Source organism: Triturus cristatus, chromosome 6 (genome assembly GCF_964204655.1).
Source record: "Triturus cristatus chromosome 6, aTriCri1.1, whole genome shotgun sequence".
NCBI lineage: Eukaryota > Metazoa > Chordata > Amphibia > Caudata > Salamandridae > Triturus > Triturus cristatus.
In genome coordinates, this window is record NC_140589.1 from 179562178 (window position 1) to 179584881 (window position 22704).

Below are 22704 nucleotides of genomic sequence, written 5' to 3' on the forward strand. Positions count from 1 at the left end.
ATCAACGACTAAGAATACATTCTCTCCACATAGTTTCTGTATGCCATAGTCACTGATGTTGTCTAAACTCAGTCAAACATGTTGGTTTGGAATGTGATACTGCAAATGCTCTATAGCTCTCTATACAGCTATTGCCTCTCACCTGGTTGGAATTACCGAATCTTTATCAATGACCTTTGTGCTCTTTCCCATCCAAAGGAGCTGGCATTTGGGGTATTCCGATAGATAGGAAGCATCATGGGTAGAGACGGAGGATTCAGTCAAGACTGAATAGAATTGCTTGTTCCTGAGTCACTGGGGCCAGAGCCTCAAACTCCTGGGTTCCAGTGAGCACCCTGATGGGCACACAAAGGATACAGATGGAGGCATACTGAAGGCCCTTCGAAAATACAGGCTGCCATAATAAGCACCTTCAGCCAAAAAAGTACTGGAGCAGATGACTTTCACAGCAGGTAAGCGGATATGATCTACTTGTCTTAGTTTCAATAGGGATACTCTGTTCTAATCTGTCCTAAATTAAGCCAGAGTAAATATTAAATCTGGAGGTGGTAATTCAGAAGATTGACTTGAACACACAGTCTTCAGACATTTTAAAGAAGCATGACATGTCTAGTCTTCCAAGTAAAGATAAAGAAGCCACCCCAGGAGATTTAGAAGAGCTTCCACTAGTGGCACTATCTTGGTGAGTACAAAAAGAGGTGATTTCAGGCCATTGGCAATGTGCTGATTGATCTAGGATTGTTTCTTTTCAACACAGATCCCGAGGAACATCTAATGAAATGTTTGTTTGGATTGTGAGACCAAGTTGTTGGTCTGACCCTCATTTCTGGAGAAGGCGAGTAGAACTTTATAATGTACCTGTTTAAATTACTTGAAGAACCCTCACAAATTGTTGTGAAGTGTTCAATTTGTGCTACTGTCGGAAAGTTGTGGCTGCCCTTTTCAGCTGGTACTTCATTGTAGAAGACCACTTATGTTTCTTAGGATAGTGCGCACCATATGCGTTTCCCTTACAATTTTTAAGACTAAAAATTAGATTTTTATCTCCTGAAAGGTTGAAAAAAGAGACCTTTTTTCCCATAGAGCTAAGTAGAAGAAGATGGGCTTTGCTGCTGCCAGAGGGAGAGGGAGAATACTTTTTTCTCCTTAAACAGCATATGCTTTCTCTCTTGCAATTTATCACCCAACATCTCTTTCCTTCAACCTGTAATTAAAGGACTGTTGATTTATGGAGCTGCATTTGTGTGCCACCATTTTAGAAGTACATTTCTTTTTGCAGCAATGTAAGCTCCAATAGCTAGATCTGAACTTCGAACTGCATCAAAAAAAATGTTTGAATGCAGTTTCAATGGCTTTCCAATTTTTTCAGCAGGGAAGACCAGTCTGTGTCATTTTTCTATTTTGAAGTTGTTCCAAAATGGCAACCTGAATATGCTTTCTTTAGAGCGGAATCAATTTTTGTCTGTTTAATATTTTAAAATAGCATCTTTGGACATAGATGTATGACCTATCAGGCTGGTCACTGCAGAATTCATAGAAACTGCGTCAGGTGGTTTGGTTTTCCTTTTTACTAATGCATAAAGATGAATCATGAAACGTGGAAGAATAATTCTATCAGAGTCCTTCTATTTCCTGTGGTTTAATCCAGAACATGTGGGGATGCAGGAATAATCTGTGAGGAGAACACTAGTATTGATGCAATAGTGCATCAAATGAGGTCCCAGGGCCGACAGCATCAAAGTCAAGCGGTCCATCACGATGTAGTTGCTATTCTGCTCTTCCACTTTCCCATCGGGCCCTTGTCATTAGAAGATAATAAAAGGATCCTCTCCCCGGTAAATATAATCATGGTTTTTATATTGATGTCCATTTTCTTTGAGGTAGAGATTGTCTCCAGCAGAAGTTGCTTGAGTCTATCCCCCTTTGACCCTCCAGGAGCAATTTCGCTTCTTTCCCTTGCTAGAGAAGTGGACCTCAAGCAGAAGGAGGAAGAGGATCCAACATGATGCCTTTTTATTGAAAGTGTGCCTGTATTAGTGTATGCACTTCTATAGCCAGTAGAAGTATTGAATTTTAAAAATGAAGAACCCTAGGAGTGACCGACCTGTTCAGCATAGGCTTTTCAGTACGTTGACCCAGCAATCTAGCAAGCTCTGGTTAAAGAGAAAGTCTGTGCATTCACATTAATCTGCTTCCTGATAACTGAAGGCGCATGTGATGTAGACTATTTGCAACCTCAATCCCAGCAAGCAAGAAACTTGGGCAAGAATCCACATACCATCCGGAGCTCAAAGTCCACACCAGAGTAGAGAAAGGGAATAGAATATTAACAGACCGACCACTCACCTTAAGCTAGTGAGTCTGTCTATTTGAACTCAAAATGAGTACAAGTGTCAGTCCCAATGATCACCTACATAACATTTCTCACAATGCATGATCCCTTCTTTCTAAGCAAACACAAGGAGATAATGGACGGAGCGCTGAAACTTTGCAGACCCCCAGTTACAGATCTGGTTTGAATTCATCATCATTCTTTAGCTGACTTCGTCACCCCAGTTCAGACCCAGCTATATGCAAATCAGTCTTGACCCTGTGCCTTCTGGGAACAGTCCAGCCCGAGCTGCCAAGCCAGGTCTTCCCTGGACCAGAAACAAGCATTTTTGGGCTGGTTTTGGGGGTAACACCTCTCATCAGCCAGGCCAGCTTGAATCCAGTGGCAAAGTGAGCAAGGGACCCACGTCTGGGCATATCCTGCCAACTGAGGGCAAATAAAGCAAACACAAGGAGTTGATGAATGGAGCAATTAAACATTTCAGACATTTATCCCCAGTCACAGATCTGGGTTGAATCCATCATCATTCTTTAGCTCACTTGACCACCCCAGTTCAGACCCAGCTGTATGCAATAGAAGTCTTGACCCCGTGCCCCATGGAAACAGACCAGCCCGAACAGCCAAGCCAGGTCTTCCCTAGACCGGAAACAATCATCCTGTGACCGGTTTCGGGGTAACACAACTCATCAACCAGGCTAGCTTGAATCCAGTGGCAAAGTGAGCAAGGGACCCACGTCTGGGAATACCCGGCCAAATTAGGGCAAATAAAGCAAACACAAGGAGATGATGGACGGAGCGCTGAAACTTTGCTGACACTGACCCCAGTCACAAATCTGGGTTGCATCCATCATCGTTCCTTAGCTCATTTTGCCACCACAGTTCCGAGCCAGCTAAATGCAAATCAGTCTTGACCCTGTGCCTCATGGGAACAGTCCGGATCGAACCGTCTCTACAAGGCAGACGGGAAAGACAAGAGAGCCTAATGATGTAGGTCCTTTTCCTGCAAGAACCCTTCAAAGTAGAGCTTCCAAAGTCCTTGTCTGTATCCTGAATGGGAAAAAATAGGGGACATCTGGGATTGATAGCCTGTTTATAGTGCCCGTGCCCTACAAAGCCACAACATATGCCTCCTCTTATTTCCAGCTATCTAAATATGTTTTCTCAGTTGTTTGTTTCATGCACTTCCTCTTCCTCTCTCCATTTTGCTTGGACTTTGTTTCACCTCTGACCTCTTTCCACTGGCACAGTGTTCTAATTAGGTGACTTACCAAGCTGTACCTTCTTTTCCAGTTGCTGTCATTTATTTACTGTCGTTCCTTGTTTTGTCTTACATTACTTCTTCATTCTGGCCCATCTGATTTCTCATGTCGGGCTCGTGTGTCCTTAGAAATGGGTCTTGCCTATTCTAAGGCCTATCCATGCCTCATACTTTTCTTTTAAATCTTTTTACATTTGCTTTTTTAGAATTTTAATGAGTTTATCCTTTGTGTGCTTTTTTATAACCTCCTGGTTTACATTGCGTGACAAATTGCGTTGATGGTTGACTGAGGTGTGAGCCCTGGTCAAGCAGCACCTACAATCCGTGTCCGCATGAGACACAATCCAACCCTAAATTAACCTGTGCGCCACCCTCTGGTAGCTTAGCACAGAGCAGTCAGGCTTTACTTAAAGTATTTGTGCAACACTTCAAACAGTAATAAAATGAAAACACCACACAAAAAGTTTCCCACAACAAGTTAGAAAAGTAGAACATTCTTTAATAAATGAAACATGTCCAAAAAGAAAAAAAATCTAATCAGTAGAACTGGAGATATGCAATTTTGAAGATTTTAGAGAAAATAGTACCAAAAAGCACAAAGCTGTAATTTTGGATATCTGGTCACTCTGGACCGGGACAAGTTCAGGCTGAACATGATGGAGCATGGGCCGGCTCCAGGAACCCAGGTAGGCTCACTGAACAGAGTACCTTAAATCCTAGTTTGCAGAGCATTAGAGGGTCTGGGACAAAGGTATTTTGTGCAGCTGAATTGATGTGTTGGTTCTAAGGGCTTGTGTCGTCTCTGAGGATCCCGTCAATGGGGCATGCAATGAAAAGTTTTGCATTGAGAATGCGACGTGCAGTCTGGGCGATGCACCAGTTTTGATGAGCTGTGTTGCTGGGGTAGTGAGTCAGGCCTCGTCATTGGGGCTGCCATCGTCGATTGATGGAAGGGCCTGGCCGAGGATGCGTTATGCAGCATCGGTTCTGATGGGACTGCAAAGGTGATGCGGTTCTTTGTGATGGGTCCAATACACGAATATGTAGATATACATCGGTTCTGCTCGCGTATGCTCCATGCAGCAGGGGAGTTGTGTCCGTTCAGCTGTATCCACAAGCTGGCAGAGCACCTTAAGCCCATTTCCAGGAGTCCAGGATAGAGGTGGCACAACTTGGCAGGGTAGAGTCACAAATGGCAGATCCCAGGTTCCAAGGTAAGGTTGTTGGAAGCCTGTTATGTCTCTGAGGCTTCAGATCAGGAAGCCAGCCAACTAGCCTTTGGAGTCACTCTGGGTTCTAGGTTCAAGAGGTGCAGGTCCTGTCCTTCTCACCCAGACAAGAGGGCAGCAGGTCAGCGCAGCAGGGCAGCAGTCTTTCAGAGCAGCAGTCCAGCACAGTGTCAGTTCTTTTGACTGCACAGCAGTCCTACTTCCTGAAGAAGTATCTACAAGTCCAGAAGTGCACTTGAGAATGGTTTCTGAGGGCCATTATTTATACACATTTGTGCTTTTGAAGTAGGGAGAAGCTTCAGGAGGCATGCCTTTGAGGTGGACAGATGCCCTGCCTTCCTGGCCCAGGCTCCAGACTAACTACATTGCTTGCCATTATCACATACTTGGCACAGTTGATTGGCTGATGAATATTCTGATCGAATGATGGGTACACCATGAGTAGTTTTTTAGGTCTCGGCTAGGCAGCGTTTGCGCTGTCTCGTCGAGAGATGCTGTATACAGTTTAGCGGAGGAAGATCGGCCCACTTTGTGGCCATAAATTTGATTGGCTGCAATGATAAATTTTAAATTTGTCTCTCCCCGTTCCCTACCGCAGTCCATAACATTTTGTACCGCAACCACCCCCACCCCCTCCCGTTCGTGCCGTCTTTCATGCCGGCACTTGCATTTAAAATGCAATAGGTCTCGGGTAAATACGAGTCCTATTGCATGTTCAATGCTTCTTTGTTGTGTGATTGGTGAATGAGGTCGCACTCTGTCTCGCATGCAGGTGAAGCCTTATATCGTACGCAAAGTAACAATAGGGGTTTGATCTCCAATCAGTAAGGCTGAGCCCCAAATAACCAATAAACAACGAAATGCCAGTAATGATGAACAATTTAACTCTCAAAAGACACACATTGAAATGAAACAATGTGACCGCAGGACCTCTTTTTCCATATGAATCAATCAAAATTTATTCATCCACATAATCATTTCTATGGATTTCATGAAGATATTTACCAAACATTAAAACCAATTTTCACACCACACTCACCCAGAATTTGACTTATAAACATATCTCAACCAATTGTCAAGTCACTTACATACAAACTCTCTACACTCATTACTCACATCCTTTCGCAGTCATACAGTATTCTCAACAAACAAACATTACAGCAGCTGAACAACCCCACCCACTTTACAAAAAAACAGCAAGCCCTAATTGACAAAAAACATTTGAACAACAGGCCAAAGAAGAATAAGTTGAAACAGGTCATGTCCGTGGTCAATTAAGTGTCTATAACCTGTTTGAACTGTGTCCAATTTCATATATGTTGTTTGAACTTATTCTTCTTGGTTTTCTTGGCTGTAACAGATGGTGGTTCAATGATGTCAGTCCTCAGGAACGCACACACGGGGGCAATTGCTGAACTTCGCATACAGTGACGAACAGCCTACAATAATGTCAGTGTCTGTGGGGAGCTTGCTTGCTTTCTCGGGTCTGTGCTGAGCATCCCCAGCAGCTCAGCTGCTCAGAGGCCTCAGCAGACGTGGTCCTGCACTGTCTATAAGTACAGCCTCGCGGTTTAGATTTCGCCGAGGCATCCCGCATCTGTGCCCTGCTGTGAGGAGGCAACCCCGTCTCCTGAGTCCGTGTGGAGGAGGTTTCCTCTCTCGGGACCGTGGTAAAACAAACAACCGTCTTCTCTGGGCAGATGCAACCTCTACTTCGGCCACGCCTGCAGGGCCGGACTGGGAACCAAAACCGGCCCTGGCAAAATGCTCGGCCGGCCCCCCCGGGGGTTGGGAGTGCTGCCAAGCTCTATTCCAAAGTTACTTTGGAGAGTACTGTACACTAAAGATCCATCTGGTTGTGGGTATCTGTGAGCATGTATAACTAGAAACTGTGTTGGTCTAAAAAGGAAATATGCAGTGTGGCACTTTTCTACTGGGTGCTCAATTCTCTACAATACAAACATCTTAACACTACTAAAAACACATACATTTATCTTACTTTCCACTCTTGCCAAAGACAAATATACAATGGGCTGAAACCAAATTGACTACCACAGAATTAAGCACATTTTTTAACTGACACTTAAATTACCATTTAAAAAATATATTTTAATTTTCTTTCCTAGTGCTACCTTCTTTTTTCAAGTGTTGGGGATATATTGCACTCCACCTTGAGCAATCCAAATGTAATAATCGCAATCCAAATTCCAAACCATAAAAAAACCCAATCTAAATTTTTTATTAAAAACACAGAAACACTCAAGGGAAACCCAAGTATTAGTTAAAAGATAAAACCTTATCCTGTGAAGCACAATCCAACTAGAAACACTCAGACGCATTTTAGATAAACAATCTGCCCTGTTTATGAGGGTAAATGGTGTTTCGGAGGAAAATTAATCCAAGTTGAAAACTCAACCTCTCTCTTACACCCAGACATATAGTGGCAAGAAGAATTACATTGAAATAAAAAAAAAATGAATAAAAAAAACTTGAGAAATTGATTTACTTTAAAAAAAGAAAATGTATATACTATCTAATACTAAGTAATGAAACTTAAAAAAGATTTTGTAATCTGAAAAAACCTACCCAAATAACAACATGGAAAATTACACAAAATTAACATTATTTTAACAATCTAAGCTCCCTTCCTTTTCTCTACCACAAACATTGCCTCATGAATGTATAATAATAAAGTTCATACCTACCAAAGCTGCATGGCCCTCTATCCTCACCTTCCACTGACTATTTAAAAGAAACATAAACACCAAGAAGATGTCTGCCTATCCGATGAAAAGGAATCTTTGAGGAAATATAAAAATAAATGTTACAATATTACTTAACTGATGTTAAAAATTAAAAGACAGATATAAAATGTATTAAATAAAATTATATTTTTGTATATTATTCATTTTTTTAAATGCGGTGTTTTATATGGCTTTATCAGATCAACATTTATTTGAAAAATTATAGCTTTTTAAAATGTTCTTAATATTGTTATATTTTAGTTAAAAAATGTTTAGAATCAATATACTACCCACGCTTAAGCCCTATATCACTAACTTCCTATTCATAACACTGTGCACACACCATTGCCTGCAATGTGGTCAAAATGGAGCAGGTCTAATGACATCAGCTCATTAAGGTGCACACATTCAAGAACAGGAGCATCCTTGGAAAATCCATAAGCCATATACCTGAAGACGCATTATCTGGATTAAAGAGTGTTCACAGCAACAATTTCTCATGCAGTTAGAAAAATGATATAAAATGATTGTAATTAAATAATTCAAACTCGCCAAAAATTTAACAACCCGCAACACCCAAAAAATAAATACTGACACCTCAAAAACAATAATAAACACCCTAAAATGAATACACTCACCACCCTTAACCCTAACCTCTCACTCCTAACACCGCAATGTTAAATGGTAGCGGCAGTTTCAGTCGATAACCTTTCAAGTATTGCCTGGCGGTAATCGCCTCTCATACCACTCGATAATTTACCAATGAAAGAGGCAGGCGCCGGAGACTGGAAGGCAGGAAACAAAGTTTTATTCCGTCGGAGCAGAACACATCAGATCAGACAGCAAGGTATCGTCACGAGGTGCTCTAACTGCATCTCTGAGGCCTGGCCTCTTATACACAGGTTTATGACTTTATTGCAGGTTTATCATACATGGCACATTCTTGAGATTACTTTGATGTATAAAAGAACGTCTTCGGAATCCCCACTTCGAACTCGTTCCCACACATATCTACAGTGGAAGTCCCCACCCCATCTACAGTAGGAGATGGCTATCACGCAGCTGGACATTCCGCCAATTCCCGGGGGTGTGTGCAACCGGCCGGGTCTCAGGGGGTAGGGGCTTTGATCCACTGTAATCCCGCGGAGCGGTGCATACTACAATCCCCAGAATGCCCAGTGACTCCGCCCACTGACTGTTTCCCGCGCCGGAGGAGCTGAAAAGAGGCCAGCGCCCACTGGAGAGCGGGGGACCAACATTTTAGAGTTGCAGCCGGATCGCAGGAGGTCACGCTATACCCACTCCCTGCTTGCCTACCTGGGAAAACCGAAGCGGAGCAGCAAGGGAATCTCGCTGTTGTGGTTGCACCCGCCGCCGTGCCCTGACATCGCGCGGCCGCGGAGCGGTGCATACTACAATCCCCAGAATGCCCAGTGACTCCGCCCACTGACTGTTTCCCGCGCCGGAGGAGCTGAAAAGAGACCAGCCCCCTCCGCCTCGCGGACGCGCGCGGGCGACGCCGGGCTGAGCCCGGGCAGAGGGCGGGCCGTCTGAGGCCGTCGGAGGACGAAGGAGGACGGGCCGGGCCACCCCCCTTGTCACGGCAAGTTATCACCTTGTGTGGAATATTAGTAGTAAAGTCCCACTACATATTTTTGCGAAGCTAAGAGGTACGCTGCACTCGCAGTGTGATATAGGGAACAGGAAGTAGGAACATTAAATCCACAGTTATGGTGAAACGCAGAGATAAAGTTTTAGCAGACTCTGCCTGTAACACCATTGATACTTACCTGGTAAAAGCAGTTAGCGCACTTACCGAGGAAATAGACCGTACAGAAAAAAGACTGTCTATGGGTTCAAACGCACCACCCCCAATTATTCACGGAACCCGAAACTCCTCTAGTAATAGTGAGGTATCTTCAGCGCTAATCCCCACCGAAAGAGATGCCACTAATATTAGTACCCCCTCTAATATTTCCAACTCCCCTAGACTGTTTGCCACTGATGTCAGTCCTGCTTTAGTCACACCACCATTGGGAAACAAAACAGGAGCCCGTAGAAAAACACCGGGGTTACTCACTGGGCCTAAGAAAAAAGGGAAAAAACCTATTCCCGCAGTCAGTAAGGCTGTTACACGCTCCAGGGCTAATCTATGCATCTCGGAAACATTTAACCCGGAGTTGATTTGTGACAAACTCGCTGAACTGATTAAACCGCTGTATGAAAAGGTGGATAATTTAGTCAGGGAGGTGAACAAATTAAGAGGAGATATTGATAAAGTCAGATTACGGGGCCCACTCAAGACAGGTATAGAAGTTTCAACCACATCTACGGATATGCCTATAAGGAACACAGAGGTCCCAACTTGTATTAAAGAAAAGACCACTACAACCCAGCCATGTAGAGAATTAAGTAACCCTTCTACTATAGCTTTGGGTGAGAAACCAATAGAAACAGTCACTGAGAAAGGTCAACCAAATAGTAAAACTGTACCTACGGAACAAGTGTGCTCGGAGAAAGAAGTCTTTATGGCTTCTAATAAGGCTGGAAAAATAGCACCTCGCATTAATTTGCCCCCAGAATGCAGCCCATATGTCGCTGTACTTGTGAATATTCCCAAGCTAAGAAATGGCCAAGAGGAGAGCAATGAAATACTCAAGAATAAAACACTTTACTGGTTGGCCAACAATTGCAATTTCCCTATGAAAGGGGCTAACCAGATTATATTAGCACAAAGAGTAAGCTGGATAGGTCCCCTTAGAAAAGAGTTTGAAGGAGATTGCGTTGTAATAAATTTTAAAACCTGTTCTTGGGCGGAAAATACTCTTAAACATGCCCCTGCTCCCTCAGCCTGGGAATATAACACCACTTTACTACCACTAGGCTATTTCTACAGGCACTTACTGGAATCTAGTCTCCCATTTAAGTCTCATCACCCAACGAATTCTCGCTACGTAGATAGGTTGAGATTAAGTTACTATACCCCTGTTCCCACACATAACAGATTCCAAGTATTTGAATCCATGGAGGACATTGATTGACATAATCTTGGCGAGGGTACTGTTTATGACCATAACTTCTCCCCTCACATAATGAATGAAGTTCTCAAAACTGTAAGAGGAGAGAAGGCTCATCTAGATATTTCCTATACATCCATATCTGTGGAAGCCGTTCAGTCTCCCATCATTCCCCAACTAACTTTGGTAGCTGTTGATAAAGGGACTGTCTGGACTAACAGGAACAATAATACTGATATTATCTCATCCAACCTGGCAACTGAGGAAGAAACAGTCGATGACATTTTATCTCCCGAACCTAACTTGGACGGTGGCCTCAGAATAATCACGTGGAATATAGCTGGCCTAAATAAAAAATTGGATACTCCCTTTTGGCAAGACTTTATCAACATAGGTCATGACATAATATGCCTTCAAGAGACTTGGAGTGAAGATTCTATTTTTATTGAGGGTTATTGTGCTTATTGTTTGAATGCAGTGAGTTCCATTTCTGGCAGAGCAAAGGGAGGCCTTCTTGTGCTGATATCAACCAAACTTTACTCTTGTAAAATTAGAAGTTGTGTGTCTGTGGGTGTCCACGCTCAGGTATTATGCCTTGAGTTTGAGGGAGAAAAAAACCTAGTCTTGGTTAATTATTATAACAACATATTCTCCAAAGAGAGAGATAAGATCCTGACACCCCTGGACGCGGAACTAGAGAGGGTACTGGAACTTCCGGGTAATCAATCAGTCATTCTATGGGCGGGTGATTTTAATATTAGCCCGTGTATGTTTGCTATGAATGATCTTTGTGGACTACGCAGGGAGAGTGGAAACACTCAGGATGCCGATTATCTACACTTCTCACACTGTACGTATGGTACGGCCTTAAACCAAATGTTAGCAAAATATGACTTGGACTTGCTAAGTTGTACTAAAAATAGAGATAATGTTAGCTGCCCTACTTTTACTGGTAGAGATGCCAATACTTTTATTGACCATTTCTTACTCTCAAACAACATTGCTTTCTCTAATTTATGGGTTAGCGAACAAGCTTTGAGTGATCACAATAGCATTTCCATTTCGCTGCATTGTTGGGGTGATGAATTGAGGAATGCTAGTATCTGTATTAACTCTGCCGAAGCTGTAAGACCAAATGGTATGAGGATAAGATGGTCAAGGATTATCCCACATGAATTTTTAAAGGAATTGTTAGCTAAACGCAGCAAAGAAATAGAGTACTGCCTTTGCGAGGATATTTCACCTTCTATTATACTTAACAGTGTTTCTTTGATTAACGAAACAATAGACAGCTTATTGACCAGGAAATTTAAGAGAGGAAATAAAATGAATTCTGGATGGTTTGATAATAATTGTACTCGTGCTTTACATGAGCTAAAAATAGCCCTGAGCACTAAACCACGAAACCCCTCAATTATTAAAAACTGTAGAATTTTGTACAAACAATCTCTCGCTAACAGGAAAAAAGAACTCCAAGAGGAGGCTTGGGATAATCTCAGCCTGGCCGCAGACACAAAAAATAGCAAATTATACTGGGAGACCATTAATAGTACCTTTTTAAAGAATGACAGCGCCCCAGAGCTAACTTCACATGTTAATTGTAATTCATGGATGGAACATTTTTTAAACATTTTTAATCCAGATGGGATTGTTTTAGATTCTTCATTGGTTAATGACCCTTCCTGGCCTAGATTACCACTAAACATAACCCTAGATGAGGTCTTCGAAGGATTAAATAATAGCAAGGGAGGAAAAGCTCCTGGCCCAGATGGGGTCCCGCTCGACCTCTATAAATCTGAAAAGAATTTGTGGGCCCCTCTTCTAACTAGATTTTTTAATGCAACCGCAGAGGGTCAATTACCCACATCATGGGGCCAGTCTTTAATAATTCCTCTTTTTAAAAAAGGCTCTAAGTCGGAGGCAAGAAATTATCGTCCTATTTCCTTATTAGATTCCTCCATTAAAATTTTGAGCAGAATTTTGTTAAATAGACTCGAAAATTGGGCCACAGATAATTCAATCCTATCCAAGGCACAATATGGCTTCAGGAAAGGCCTGGGTACCCTGGAGCAGTGCGTAAATCTTGATCTTCTGATCAATAAATATACTGTTGCTAAGGAGGGTAATTTATTCCTTTGTTTTGCTGATTTGAGCAGCGCTTTTGATCTTGTGGATCATCAAATTTTATGGGACGTTTTACTAGAATTAAATGCCCCAAAGGAGTGTGTCTATTTTCTGGCGCGGCTTTATTCTCAGTTATCCTGCAAGGTTCGTTATGGACCCCAGGGCGAATGCACACCTTTTTTTAAAGTCGCAAGAGGCATCCGTCAGGGTTGTGTTTTAGCACCGTTTTTATTTTCACTTTTTATTAACCAGATCGACTCAATTTTATGTAAACTTCCCTCGGATGCTCCTATTATCAATGGGAATGTAACCCCAATTTTATTGTACGCTGATGATGCGGTACTTATGTCAAGAACACAGGTTGGGCTACAACGTCTCATGGACAGATTTGTGACATTCATTAAAGAAAGAAAATTGGTAGTCAACAAGTCCAAGACATTTGCAATGGCATGCGGGAGGAAAGCTAAATTAACCACCACCTCCTTTTATATTGATAAAGCCAAGATTGAAACTGTCAAATGGTTCTGTTATCTAGGAATAACATTTTCAGGAGATGGGAAATGGAATCAAGAAGATGAAAATGTTAGATCCAAGATGATCAGAAATACTACTAGTATTTTTAGATTTGCTGCAAAATTGGGTCAAAGGAGAATAAAAGAAATGATGACAATTTATAATGCTAGATGTATTTCTGCAGCCTTATACGGGGCAGGGGTGTGGGGACACCATAGTGCAAATGCACTACAGAATGATGAAAACAGGTTCTTAAAAAAACTTTTATGTGTTCCCCCATCAGCTTCCACCCTGCTGATTCACAAGGAAGTAGGTATTGATTACATTGTGGACCTAGCCTCTCTACGCCCATTATTACTCTGGCGATCTATTTGGTCTAAAACAGAAACGATCTTTACACAATCAATTATTAAAGATTGTTTGAGGCTTGATAATTCATCATGTATACCCTGGCTGAATTACATCTGTTATTGGTTCGATCTTTTGTTCAAATGTAATGTCCGCCTGAACCCTGAGGCTTCAGGATTGATATCTAAGAAAGACCTAAAATTGAAGTTTCTCTCACACAAGAATGCAACCAGAGAGAAGCAATCTAGAAATCTAACAACTATTGCACAGTATAATGATTTGAACCTAAGTAAAGGCTTCCAGGCCTACCTTTCCTGTGTCACACGCTCTTCCCACCGTTTTGTGCTAACACGTTTAAGATTGGGGATAGCCCATCACTTAGTCTCTTTTCCACATATGAAAATCAGATCTGATAAGATGTGCCCTTGCGACAACGTCTCAAAACAAAGCTGCTGTCATTTTTTATTGTTTTGTAAATTTTATACTCATTTTAGAAGATTTTATCTAAAACCCATCTTTTTAAAATACAATGTTCGGTCCACTAAATCTGCACTGAAATTATTAACTACTCTGGATAGCCCTGACATTTACTTTTTTACTGCAACGTACATGATAAAATGTGTTTTTATTAGGAAGAATATAGTCACTCCCGTATAATTCTTGTTGTTCCGCGTATTTTGCACTTATGTTTAGTACTGTCTGTAAACTTTCTATGCACTGTAATAGTTTGAGGTCTGTATGAGTTGCACCTGCACTTCTGGCCCTTACTGCTTTTATAACATTTCATGCACGGCACTTTGTTACTTTATGTGTATTTGCACTTTTTTGAAGGTCCTTCTATTTTACCATGCAAAATGGTTTAAAGTTTTGTATAATATTGTGTATTTTATGTAACAGGTCCTCTTATATAACATGTAAATTTTAAAAATTGTCTTATGTGTTTATGTGCTTATATGGTTGTACTTTTCCAACCGAATAAAGCTTTTTGAATTGAATTGAATTGACTACCACAGAATTAAGCACATTTTTTAACTGACACTTAAATTACCATTTAAAAAATATATTTTAATTTTCTTTCCTAGTGCTACCTTCTTTTTTCAAGTGTTGGGGATATATTGCACTCCACCTTGAGCAATCCAAATGTAATAATCGCAATCCAAATTCCAAACCATAAAAAAACCCAATCTAAATTTTTTATTAAAAACACAGAAACACTCAAGGGAAACCCAAGTATTAGTTAAAAGATAAAACCTTATCCTGTGAAGCACAATCCAACTAGAAACACTCAGACGCATTTTAGATAAACAATCTGCCCTGTTTATGAGGGTAAATGGTGTTTCGGAGGAAAATTAATCCAAGTTGAAAACTCAACCTCTCTCTTACACCCAGACATATAGTGGCAAGAAGAATTACATTGAAATAAAAAAAAAATGAATAAAAAAAACTTGAGAAATTGATTTACTTTAAAAAAAGAAAATGTATATACTATCTAATACTAAGTAATGAAACTTAAAAAAGATTTTGTAATCTGAAAAAACCTACCCAAATAACAACATGGAAAATTACACAAAATTAACATTATTTTAACAATCTAAGCTCCCTTCCTTTTCTCTACCACAAACATTGCCTCATGAATGTATAATAATAAAGTTCATACCTACCAAAGCTGCATGGCCCTCTATCCTCACCTTCCACTGACTATTTAAAAGAAACATAAACACCAAGAAGATGTCTGCCTATCCGATGAAAAGGAATCTTTGAGGAAATATAAAAATAAATGTTACAATATTACTTAACTGATGTTAAAAATTAAAAGACAGATATAAAATGTATTAAATAAAATTATATTTTTGTATATTATTCATTTTTTTAAATGCGGTGTTTTATATGGCTTTATCAGATCAACATTTATTTGAAAAATTATAGCTTTTTAAAATGTTCTCAATATTGTTATATTTTAGTTAAAAAATGTTTAGAATCAATATACTACCCACGCTTAAGCCCTATATCACTAACTTCCTATTCATAACACTGTGCACACACCATTGCCTGCAATGTGGTCAAAATGGAGCAGGTCTAATGACATCAGCTCATTAAGGTGCACACATTCAAGAACAGGAGCATCCTTGGAAAATCCATAAGCCATATACCTGAAGACGCATTATCTGGATTAAAGAGTGTTCACAGCAACAATTTCTCATGCAGTTAGAAAAATGATATAAAATGATTGTAATTAAATAATTCAAACTCGCCAAAAATTTAACAACCCGCAACACCCAAAAAATAAATACTGACACCTCAAAAACAATAATAAACACCCTAAAATGAATACACTCACCACCCTTAACCCTAACCTCTCACTCCTAACACCGCAATGTTAAATGGTAGCGGCAGTTTCAGTCGATAACCTTTCAAGTATTGCCCGGCGGTAATCGCCTCTCATACCACTCGATAATTTACCAATGAAAGAGGCAGGCGCCGGAGACTGGAAGGCAGGAAACAAAGTTTTATTCCGTCGGAGCAGAACACATCAGATCAGACAGCAAGGTATCGTCACGAGGTGCTCTAACTGCATCTCTGAGGCCTGGCCTCTTATACACAGGTTTATGACTTTATTGCAGGTTTATCATACATGGCACATTCTTGAGATTACTTTGATGTATAAAAGAACGTCTTCGGAATCCCCACTTCGAACTCGTTCCCACACATATCTACAGTGGAAGTCCCCACCCCATCTACAGTAGGAGATGGCTATCACGCAGCTGGACATTCCGCCAATTCCCGGGGGTGTGTGCAACCGGCCGGGTCTCAGGGGGTAGGGGCTTTGATCCACTGTAATCCCTTTGATGTGGAGTGTTTCCCTTACAGTAGGGGCAATAAACTGCATCTGCAGGGCTAGGTGATGGCCTGGGATCGGTTCGGACAATGGGGCGCAGAGGAAGGGGTTTATCAAAGAGAGGCATGACCATGTATGGGATGTCGGTCAGGCGTGGGATGTGGTTCCATGGCAGGGTCGCGCAGAATGAGAGGGTTTATGGCCCGTGTATGAGAGAGCGGGGGTGGCCGGCGCGCGGGGGATGCTCGCAGCGCCAGGGGAACGCGCTGGTGATCGAAAATGAGCGGGGGAGAGAGTGGGGTGCCTAAAATGGCGGCCGTGCGTTCGCTGTGCGTGGCGCTGGGGAGAGGCAAGATGGTGCAGATAATGTTCAGTTACAAGCTAAATTTCCACAGTCCTCCCTTTTAACATATCTCGCCAGCTTGCCTGGCCGACATTCACCTTCGTTAACCCTTCAGCTATAATATCGTTAATGTTTCATACATTCCTAAAAGATACAGAGTTTTTGGGGCAGGCGGGAGTAATCTGACACATTTGTACATAGTTACATACAGTTGATAAAGTAGGCGAGGAGGTAGTACATACAAAATTACGTCAGCTGTGCCGCATGTCAGGCCCAGGGATAGGAGGAGGGGAGTTTGTTTGAGCACAAATAGGATACTGTAAAGCAAAAAGGATGTTTCTGGCAAAACAAGGGATATTTCGTACATTACTTAAGGCCCAGACTTCATGTGGATCGAAAATAGTCAGTATAGTCGTGTGCATGGCTGGTGTTGTATGAATGTCACTATACAAAGTTACATTTTCTTAACTTCTCAGTGTACAGTCGGAAGTGATTGATGCAACATCATGAAAACTCGATAGGAAGATAGTTAATATAAAAAGGTGGTTGGGAGAGGATTTTCAACTTGACATGGGTTCTTCTTTCCAGTGTCCTTTTATAAAGAGCGATCACTGGTAAGCTCTTATTGTTGTTCTTCTTTCGTTGGCACTGTTGAGCACCGGCGGTGGAGCTAAGGTCCAGCTCAAATCCAATTTCTCACGTGGCAGGGTGTGACCATTCACTGTTCTCCGATCACAGTCCTGTTCCTTAACACAGTTCACCATAGGTACTTTGAGACAGGATACCTGCTTTTTGTTCTTCTGTAGTTAAGTCAAATTCATAATCCATATAAAAGAGGGAGAGAGAGAGAGAAGGGTGTGATGTGCTTCGGGATGCCGAGGGAAGAGGGGGTGGAGTGGGATCGGATCAAAATGCGGACCAAGGAGAGCAGAATCTTCCAGCACTGGGCCCATCAATCGGGCCCGACGGGTTGGGACTTCAGGCACGCTGGTCAGTGAGCAGGGGGCCTTGATATAGCCCTTCGTTTTATCGCTTATCATCCTGATAATGGTGCCTCGTCTCACGCCCTTTTTGCTTCGATGCTTCCCCCTTGGTCGATGCCATAGATGTTCCATGGTCCGCAGCCAGGCTGTGCGCCACGTCCGACCCCTCTCTTCCGATGGTCGCCGATTATCTTTGAATGGGTACAAGAAACAAAAATCTTAGAGAGTTTGGCAGGGAAGATATTTACATACTTCATCCTCTCTCCCAACCACCGAGTAGTTGCGGAAATGCTCTTATCTGTTGCTGTATGATTGGTGTCTATTAACTCTGATGTTAGTGTGCGTGTTACTAATCTATTAATTATTGCTGTGGTGCAGGTTTCTGTGGGTGTCCCTGTCCATCGTCTGGCCTTCTAGGTGTCGATTCCTGCGCCCTATAATCGTTGCAGGAAGCCTGACGTCTGTCAACCTTCTGGTCTATTAAAAATTCAAACCGGCTTCTCCGGTAGAGACTCGATCATCTCAACACAAGTTTTGGTAATACACATTTTCCTCCGAGGACTGCTAAGTTTATGAAAAAGAAAGTGCGAGGTGCTACTGTCATGCGTTCACGAGTATCCATTTCGGGGAGGAACATAAGCTAAGCATTATTTTTGCTGGGGACAACAAGTAACCCTTTATCAGTTTAGGCGATGTATTATTAGAAAATAGGGTCATCAGCTGTTTCGTTCAAAATACTCTGAGACGGTTAGTATAGGGCTGGGGTTATCTTTGGGAGAACGGGGTGCTTTAGACATTCTATTTCGGGGTAATTGGTCGGGGGTAATTCTGGGTGGTGGAGATGGTGTCTTCTAAAAACAAAAACCACTGACATATAGCCCCCGCGATGATGGCCAGATTGGGAGACATCAGTCGTCTTACCTGTCCTTTCTTTCTCAGCCATTAAGCTCAACATTTGCAGAAAGGAGAGGTAGTAACGTGGTAAAGTATGGTCGTTTTGTTTCTGTCAATTTGTTTGAACACCACCGTGGTTCAGGCCAATTATACACTTATCGAAGAGGTATGTGTCGTTAATTTATTCAAAAAGAAAGAGGGCAAGAAAACCTTTAGTGAGGGAGGGGAGAGAGAGAGAGAGAGAGAGAGAGAGAGAGAGAGAGAGAGGGAGAGAGAGAGAGAGAGAGAGAGATGTGCATCAAGTAGGCTATTTGGCATACGTACGATACAAAACGAGAGAGAGAGACATGGGTATGATAATAGGCCACTTGGTGCACACACAACATGGAGTAGCATGGGTCTGTTCTATGTAAGAAAACACAAGCGGGGAAAAGACATAAATTCGGTGATCACGTACACACAAATGCTGGGTAGGGTGTGACAGTACATGCATCAAGCGCAGAGACTTAAGACGGAGACTCAGGGCTACGTTGAGTATGGGGACCTCTCCTTTCCTGTCCTCTTTCCTATGCATGCTGCATATTTTCAGTATTTTGTAGTTTATCTTGGGGGGGGGGGTGTCGGACCTTTTACTCTCCTCCCCTTTGATCGATGGACGAGCGCTTCAATCATACGGTGATGCTCTCTTCAAGTGACCCAAGCATGAAATACATACACATTCATACCGTATAATCAAAGCACACACGCACAATCATACCATACAGTTTTTCATGTTCCCAATGGTGGTCTGCACTTTACGCACTATCCCACAACGTTTGTCTATGTTTTTCCTGATATTGAACACGGTGCGGTCCATGCCCACTCCATTCTTCAGTCGGAACTTCGTCGTGACCTATAGAGGGGAAAAAGAGGGGAGGGGATGCGCAATTTTCAAAAGTACCTTAGCGCGTGTAGACACGAAAAAGTTCTACTTACCATGTACCAGGCTAGCCGCAGGAGTGGGTAATACCACAGACCTATTATTCCCTTTGTCTTTGAGACAAAGATGCTCTATTTCATTCATCTCCTAAATTCGGGTTCCCTGGTCGTACATGTATTTCTCAATCGGTCGTGTATTATGGTGCAAGATACCATACCTTGCGTTCGGTATACATCTTAAGCTATAGTTGGCCATTGATTTGACAACTCTTGGAAAAGGACAGGTGAGATGGGTACAAATTCCGTTAATTAAAAATATTCAGGCAAATGGAGTCTGCATTATCTGTATTCTTTTGCTTGGGAGTGACAATCATTTATTCAAACGAAAAACCTTTACCAACCTAGATGATTTGTCATGACACTGATTCCGTAATTCCTTTTAAGAAGCCCTTTATTTAAAATAATGTCAGTTTGCAAATACGGGCCTACAATCGCTATCGTCCGGCCACAGCGTGAGAGGCGTCGAGTATCATGAGCAACACTACTTTAGCATAAAATCGGTTCCCTCCCCACTCCCCCCGACTATCATGTGTGGAAACATCGCATACATATCTCTTTTTAACACAAATGCCACGTGACTGGAACGTCACAAGGAGTTGCAGGCCTCTCCTACATCGGCGCCATTTTGGGACGAGGTCGGGCCAGTGTACAGTCTAAGTCTTTCCATGAATTAACTGTTGGACCAGAATTCCTTTCGGTAGTTCGAGAACTTTCGTTAGCGTCAGATTGCGTAAGCATGGCGTCACCGCGATCTAGTAGCAATGCCGTTGTCCGTTCTTGGGGAGGGGCAGCGGGCGGGTTCTTCCGCCGACGCCTTGAATCAGTCTTTCTCACTGCACCAAGCGGAGACAAGGTGGCTGCCGCCCGGGGCAAAGAACAATGGCGGCGGTTTGTCCTTACCGGAAGTCCACGGGAGTCGAGTGCCAATGACTCCAGCAGATTCTGCAAAGCTGAGGGGAGCGTTTTGTCAAGGGTGAGGCCCACGCCCAAGCAGACAAGCTTTCGAGTCCAGAATTGTCTCATGGTGGGCTAGGCCTGGATCCAGAGGAGTCGACCGCCGGAGTCCAAGGGCAGCAGTAGCAGCAGCTCTTCGGTACAGCCACCGGAGAGGAGCCAACAGCAGCAACAACGGCAGTTCGGATGGTACCGCCACCGGGATGGGTCCCCGATTACTCGGCTGCGTGGCCCACTCCTCGCGTCGGGCGCTAGCGGCAACCCTGGTGAACCCGTGCTTGGGTGGTTGCCCAGCGGTCGAGTGCAGGGCCGCCAGCTCAGCCGAACGGCGAATGAAGTGGCAGGGCGCAACTCGGCTGGCTGGTGAAAGAGACGGTTGGGGTGCCCTCATCTGCTGGCGAGCCTCCACCTGGGGAGGTGGGGGAGGCCCGTCCACGTCGCCTCCCCCCACCAGGGCACCCTCCGTTATTGAAGAAAGAAGAAGAGAATGGGAAGATCCGCACGTCGTGGCAGACCCACCTCGGCGTTGTCGGGGTCTTGGTGCCGTGTGTGGCTTCCGGACTATTCGCACAGTTGTCCGCCACTGATGTCGATGGATTTTTGCATGGCTTTTATAGCCCAAAACCGACTAAAAGGACCGCCCAAAACAGGCCAATGTTGCAACTTCGAGGAAGGAGAGGCGAGGACGGTGTCACGTGGACGTAAATGCTTTGGGATGCAGGTCGCAGCAGACTGTCATGTAAATAGTTGTTTAAAATGTGTTTTAATCTGTTCATCTTGTCGGAATGTTGTTATACCTATAAGTTATTAAAATGTTTAACCATACTACTTTGTTGGGGTGTTGCACATATTTGCAATCTAGTTAGTGCAATCGAAAAAATGGCATTGTCCAATAGCGCGTAATCTTAGTCAAGTTCGGTGACGTTGATGGTGGGTATCAACAGACTTCCGGTTGTGTCTACTGGGCGGGGTGGGTGGTAGGGCGGACATGTTTTAGGCAGCGAGAGCGATGGAGCCGGGCTACCTCGTGGCCGTCTTGACCGCGAGCTTGGTTCCTTCCCCTAGTTCCATATATCCCACAAAGGGCTACTTCCTAGCGTTTCTTTAGTTTTGTAGGGTCAAAAAGGATCCTACCAGTGGCCACTGACTCTTGGGGTCCCCCTTTGTATATTTTATACCATAGCTTGCTATAAACTACGGCGATTAGTTCGTATTTTAGTGAATATGTCCTTATTAGGGGTGCCTTCCAGAGGAGCCGGATGGTCCACCTCTAATAAACGGTCCGGGCAGAACCAACTACCAATCAGTGGGGAGAAGATAGGCATGACGGGTTTCAACGGGGACAAAAGTCAGCACTACCTATCTTTTCACTGCTTGCAAAGACTGGACAGAATATCTCTATTCCACGTTATTTGTAAGCAGAGAATACCTCCAAAGAACCAATATCGAACAACTAGTGTTCGGACAATCAATCAATCAATCAATGGGGAGATAAAGATAGGCACGACGGGTTTCAACGGGGACAAAAGTCTGCGTTACCTACCCTTCACTATTTGCAAAGACTAGACAGAATATTCCTATTCTACGTTATTTGCAAACAGAGAATATCTCAAAGAGCACTATTCTTCAAAACAATCAATGTTCGGACAATCAATCAGTGGGGAGATAAAGATAGGCACGACGGGTTACAACGGGGACAAAAGTCTGCGTTACCTACCCTTCACTATCTGCAAAGGGAGAGAGAGAGTGTTTCTACTCCTCCCCGTTTGTAGACAGCGTATATCTCAAAGAGAACAATCAATGAGCAATACTAGTATTTCAGACAATCAATCAATTATTTCACAATTTGTCGTGTTTCACGACCTTACCCGGACCGCGTGGACAGTTTCTCGTCTTCCGCCTCCAGCGCCCGATCGCCCTCTACTCTCCGTATTTGCCGCGGCACTCCTGATGGTTCCCAGTCAGGACCGTAGATCACTCGAGAGAGGTCTGTTCGGAACCAGTGAAGTTCGGATGATCGGCTGCCAGACGAGGGTCTATCGGGCAGGAGCTCTCCCGATCGTTGCAGTCGTTCACTCTGTCGTCAGGACCTCTCCCACTGGATCCACGTGTCGCTGATGGGCCCCACGCTTGGGACGCCAATTGTTAAAT